At 58.4% G+C, this 6000-nt stretch overlaps 1 protein-coding gene, 2 non-coding genes and 1 pseudogene across 5 annotated transcripts in view; all 4 read left to right on the top strand.

Moving 5' to 3' along the window:
* LOC146637699 (BPTF-associated chromatin complex component 1-like) overlaps positions 1–6000 on the top strand; it is a 495253-nt gene that overhangs the window by 5847 nt on the left and 483406 nt on the right. The window lies entirely within an intron of this gene.
* On the top strand, positions 797–915 carry LOC146637970 (5S ribosomal RNA). Its single transcript, XR_014905501.1, has one exon. It is a non-coding gene; the product is annotated as a 5S ribosomal RNA (ribosomal RNA).
* Positions 3190–3308, top strand: LOC146637969 (5S ribosomal RNA). Its single transcript, XR_014905645.1, has one exon. It is a non-coding gene; the product is annotated as a 5S ribosomal RNA (ribosomal RNA).
* On the top strand, positions 5112–5230 carry LOC146637968 (5S ribosomal RNA; annotated as a pseudogene).

The raw sequence follows: 6000 nt of genomic DNA, 5'->3' as shown, positions 1-6000 counted from the left end.
TTTGATCCAGAGAAGGGGTGTATTAAAAGACCAAAAGCATCTGCCCATTAATGAGGGCACATTAACAACACTGCTTTTGGCTCTTTTCCAATGTCTTGTGCTGCTAGCTGATGCCACCTACACCACACCAGGGCCTGAGTGACCGGCTGGGGCCACTTACACCACATCAGGGCCTGTGGCTCTGGCTGAGGCCACTTACACCACACCAGGGCCTGTGGCTGCTGGCTGAGGCCAGTTACACCACACCAGAGCCTGTGGCTGCTGGCTGAAGCCACTTACACCACACCAGGGCCTTAGTTGCTATTGAGGCCACTTACACCACACCAGGGCCTGTGGCTGCTGGCTGAGGCCACCTACACCACACCAGGGCCTGTGGCTCTTGCTCAGGCCACTTACACCACACCAGGGCCTGTGGCACTGGCTGAGGCCACTTAGACCACACCAGGGCCTGTGGCTGCTGGCTGAGGCCACCTACACCACACCAGGGCCTGTGGCTGCTGGCTGAGGCCACTTACATCAAACCAGGGCCTGTGGCTGCTTGCTGAGGCCATCTTCACCAAACCAGGCCCTGTGCTGCTTGCTGTGGCCATGTAAAACACACCAGGTCCTGTGCTGGTTCTTGAGGCCATCTTCAACAATCCAGGGCCTGTGCTGTTGGATAAATGCCAAACTGAGCCTTTGGGTTAGGGTATTATGCAAACATGCAGGTATGGTTATAGGATTGTCTTCGTAACTTCAGGTACTTGCCACCTAATCACTTGAATCCATAAATTGAGACATTGTGCTGGGGCCAGCAGCTTACGGCCATACCACCCTGAGCACGCCCGACCTCGTCTGATCTCGGAAGCTAAGCAGGGCTGGGCTTGGTTAGTACTTGGATGGGAGACTGCCTGGGAATACCTGGTGCTGTAAGCCTTTCATTTTCATGTCATTGAACCGCTTTTGATCCAGAGAAGGGGTGTATTAAAAGACCAAAAGCAGCTCCCCATTAATGAGGGCACATTAACGACATTTTGGCTGTTTTCCAATGTCTTGTGCTGCTAGCTGATGCCACCTACACCACACCAGGGCCTGAGTGACCGGCTGGGGCCACTTACACCACATCAGGGCCTGTGGCTGCTGGCTGAGGCCACTTACACCACACCAGGGCCTGTGGCTGCTGGCTGAGGCCACCTACACCACACCAGGGCCTTAGTTGCTATTGAGGCCAATTACACCACACCAGGGTCTGTGGCTCTTGCTCAGGCCACTTACACCACACCAGGGCCTGTGGCACTGGCTGAGGCCACTTAGACCACACCAGGGCCTGTGGCTGCTGGCTGAGGCCAGTTACACCACACCAGAGCCTGTGGCTGCTGGCTGAAGCCACTTACACCACACCAGGGCCTTAGTTGCTATTGAGGCCACTTACACCACACCAGGGCCTGTGGCTGCTGGCTGAGGCCACCTACACCACACCAGGGCCTGTGGCTGCTGGCTGAGGCGACTTACACCACACCAGGGCCCTTTTGCTGCTGGCTGAGGCCACTTACACCACACCAGTGCCTGTGGCTTCTGGCTGAGGCGACTTACACCACACCAGGGCCTGTGGCTGCTGGCTGAGGCCACTTACACCACACCAGGGCCTGTGGCTCTTGCTCAGGCCACTCACATCACACCAGGCCCTGCGCTTCTGGCTGAGGCCATCTTCACCAAACCAGGCCCTGTGGCTCTTGCTCAGGCCACTTACACCACACCAGGGCCTTATTTGCTATTGAGGCCACTTACACCACACCAGGGCCTGTGGCTCTGGCTTAGGCCACTTACACCACACCAGGGCCTGTGGCACTTGCTCAGGCCACTTACACCACACCAGGGCCTGTGGCTCTTGCTCAGGCCACTTACACCACACCAGGGCCTGTGGCTCTTGCTCAGGCCACTTACACCACACCAGGGCCTGTGGCTCTTGCTCAGGCCACTTACACCACACCAGGGCCTGTGGCTCTTGCTCAGGCCACTTACACCACACCAGGGCCTGTGGCACTGGCTGAGGCGACTTACACCACACCAGGGCCTGTGGCTGCTGGCTGAGGCCACTTACACCACACCAGGGCCTGAGTGACCGGCTGGGGCCACATACACCACATCAGGGCCTGTGGCTGCTGGCTGAGGCCACTTACACCACACCAGGGCCTGTGGCTGCTGGCTGAGGCCACCTACACCACACCAGGGCCTTAGTTGCTATTGAGGCCAATTACACCACACCAGGGTCTGTGGCTCTTGCTCAGGCCACTTACACCACACCAGGGCCTGTGGCTGCTGGCTGAGGCCAGTTACACCACACCAGAGCTTGTGGCTGCTGGCTGAAGCCACTTACACCACACCAGGGCCTTAGTTGCTATTGAGGCCAATTACACCACACCAGGGTCTGTGGCTCTTGCTCAGGCCACTTACACCACACCAGGGCCTGTGGCACTGGCTGAGGCGACTTACACCACACCAGGGCCTGTGGCTGCTGGCTGAGGCCACTTACACCACACCAGGGCCTGTGGCTGCTGGCTGAGGCCACCTACACCCCACCAGGGCCTGTGGCTGCTGGCTGAGGCGACTTACACCACACCAGGGCCCTTTTGCTGCTGGCTGAGGCCACTTACACCACACCAGTGCCTGTGGCTTCTGGCTGAGGCGACTTACACCACACCAGGCCCTGCGCTTCTGGCCGAGGCCATCTTCACCAAACCTGGCCCTCTGCTGCTAGCTGTGGCCATGTACAACACACCAGGCCCTGTGCTGGTTCCTGAGGCCACTTACACCACACCAGTGCCTGTGGCTTCTGGCTGAGGCGACTTACACCACACCAGGGCCTGTGGCTGCTGGCTGAGGCCACTTACACCACACCAGGGCCTGTGGCTCTTGCTCAGGCCACTCACATCACACCAGGCCCTGCGCTTCTGGCCGAGGCCATCTTCACCAAACCAGGCCCTGTGCTGCTTGCTGTGGCCATGTACAACACACCAGGCCCTGTGCTGGTTCCTGAGGCCATCTTCAACAATCCAGGGCCTGTGCTGTTGGATAAATGCCAAACTGAGCCTTTGGGTTAGGGTATTATGCAAACATGCAGGTATGGTTATAGGATTGTCTTCGTAACTTCAGGTACTTGCCACCTAATCACTTGAATCCATAAATTGAGACATTGTGCTGGGGCCAGCAGCTTACGGCCATACCACCCTGAGCACGCCCGACCTCGTCTGATCTCGGAAGCTAAGCAGGGCTGGGCTTGGTTAGTACTTGGATGGGAGACTACCTGGGAATACCTGGTGCTGTAAGCCTTTCATTTTCATGTCATTGAACCGCTTTTGATCCAGAGAAGGGGTGTATTAAAAGACCAAAAGCATCTGCCCATTAATGAGGGCACATTAACGACATTGCTTTTGGCTCTTTTCCAATGTCTTGTGCTGCTAGCTGATGCAACCTACACCACACAAGGGCCTGAGTGACCGGCTGGGGCCACTTACACCACACCAGGGCCTGTGGCTGCTGGCTGAGGCCAGTTACACCACACCAGGGCCTTAGTTGCTATTGAGGCCAATTACACCACACCAGGGTCTGTGGCTCTTGCTCAGGCCACTCACATCACACCAGGCCCTGCGCTTCTGGCCGAGGCCATCTTCACCAAACCTGGCCCTCTGCTGCTAGCTGTGGCCATGTACAACACACCAGGCCCTGTGCTGGTTCCTGAGGCCACTTACACCACACCAGTGCCTGTGGCTTCTGGCTGAGGCGACTTACACCACACCAGGGCCTGTGGCTGCTGGCTGAGGCCACTTACACCACACCAGGGCCTGTGGCTCTTGCTCAGGCCACTCACATCACACCAGGCCCTGCGCTTCTGGCCGAGGCCATCTTCACCAAACCAGGCCCTGTGGCTCTTGCTCAGGCCACTTACACCACACCAGGGCCTTATTTGCTATTGAGGCCACTTACACCACACCAGGGCCTGTGGCTCTGGCTGAGGCCACCTACACCACACCAGGGCCTGAGTGACCGGCTGGGGCCACTTACACCACATCAGGGCCTGTGGCTCTGGCTGAGGCCACTTACACCACACCAGGGCCTGTGGCTGCTGGCTGAGGCCAGTTACACCACACCAGAGTCTGTGGCTGCTGGCTGAAGCCACTTACACCACACCAGGGCCTTAGTTGCTATTGAGGCCACTTACACCACACCAGGGCCTGTGGCTGCTGGCTGAGGCCACCTACACCACACCAGGGCCTGTGGCTGCTGGCTGAGGCGACTTACACCACACCAGGGCCCTTTTGCTGCTGGCTGAGGCCACTTACACCACACCAGTGCCTGTGGCTTCTGGCTCAGGCGACTTACACCACACCAGGGCCTGTGGCTGCTGGCTGAGGCCACTTACACCACACCAGGGCCTGTGGCTCTTGCTCAGGCCACTCACATCACACCAGGCCCTGCGCTTCTGGCCGAGGCCATCTTCACCAAACCAGGCCCTGTGGCTCTTGCTCAGGCCACTTACACCACACCAGGGCCTTATTTGCTATTGAGGCCACTTACCCCACACCAGGGCCTGTGGCTCTGGCTTAGGCCACTTACACCACACCAGGGCCTGTGGCACTTGCTCAGGCCACTTACACCACACCAGGGCCTGTGGCTGCTGGCTGAGGCCACTTACACCACACCAGGGCATGTGGCTCTTGCTCAGGCCACTTACACCACACCAGGGCCTGTGGCACTGGCTGAGGCCACTTAGACCACACCAGGGCCTGTGGCTGCTGGCTGAGGCCACTTACAACACACCAGGGCCTGTGGCTGCTGGCTGAGGCCACTTACACCAAACCAGGGCCTGTGGCTGCTTGCTGAGGCCATCTTCACCAAACCAGGCCCTGTGCTGCTTGCTGTGGCCATGTAAAACACACCAGGTCCTGTGCTGGTTCTTGAGGCCATCTTCAACAATCCAGGGCCTGTGCTGTTGGATAAATGCCAAACTGAGCCTTTGGGTTAGGGTATTATGCAAACATGCAGGTATGGTTATAGGATTGTCTTCGTAACTTCAGGTACTTGCCACCTAATCACTTGAATCCATAAATTGAGACATTGTGCTGGGGCCAGCAGGTTACGGCCATACCACCCTAAGCACGCCCGACCTCGTCTGATCTCGGAAGCTAAGCAGGGCTGGGCTTGGTTAGTACTTGGATGGGAGACTGCCTGGGAATACCTGGTGCTGTAAGCCTTTGATTTTCATGTCATTGAACCGCTTTTGATCCAGAGAAGGGGTGTATTAAAAGACCAAAAGCAGCTCCCCATTAATGAGGGCACATTAACGACATTGCTTTTGGCTCTTTTCCAATGTCTTGTGCTGCTAGCTGATGACACCTACACCACACCAGGGCCTGAGTGACCGGCTGGGGCCACTTACACCACACCAGGGCCTGTGGCACTGGCTGAGGCCACTTACACCACACCAGGGCCTGTGGCTGCTGGCTGAGGCCACTTACACCACACAAGGGCCTGTGGCTGCTGGCTGAGGCCACCTACACCACACCAGGGCCTGTGGCTGCTGGCTGAGGCCAGTTACACCACACCAGGGCCTGTGGCTCTTGCTCAGGCCACTTACACCACACCAGGGCCTGTGGCTCTTGCTCAGGCCACTTACACCACACCAGGGCCTGTGGCTGCTGGCTGAGGCCACTTACACCACACCAGGGCCTGTGGCTGCTGGCTGAGGCCGCTTACACCACACCAGGGCCTGTGGCTGCTGGCTGAGGCCACCTACACCACACCAGGGCCTGTGGCTGCTGGCTGAGGCGACTTACACCACACCAGGGCCCTTTTGCTGCTGGCTGAGGCCACTTACACCACACCAGTGCCTGTGGCTGCTGGCTGAGGCCACCTACACCACACCAGGGCCTGTGGCTGCTGGCTGAGGCCAATTACACCACACCAGGGTCTGTGGCTCTTGCTCAGGCCACTTACACCACACCAGGGCCTGTGGCACTGGCT

Source organism: Diplotaxodon limnothrissa, linkage group LG3 (assembly GCF_057381915.1).
Source record: "Diplotaxodon limnothrissa isolate DT_005_m linkage group LG3, D_limnothrissa_male_GT1.1, whole genome shotgun sequence".
NCBI lineage: Eukaryota > Metazoa > Chordata > Actinopteri > Cichliformes > Cichlidae > Diplotaxodon > Diplotaxodon limnothrissa.
This window is presented reverse-complemented; position numbering and strand designations above follow the sequence as displayed.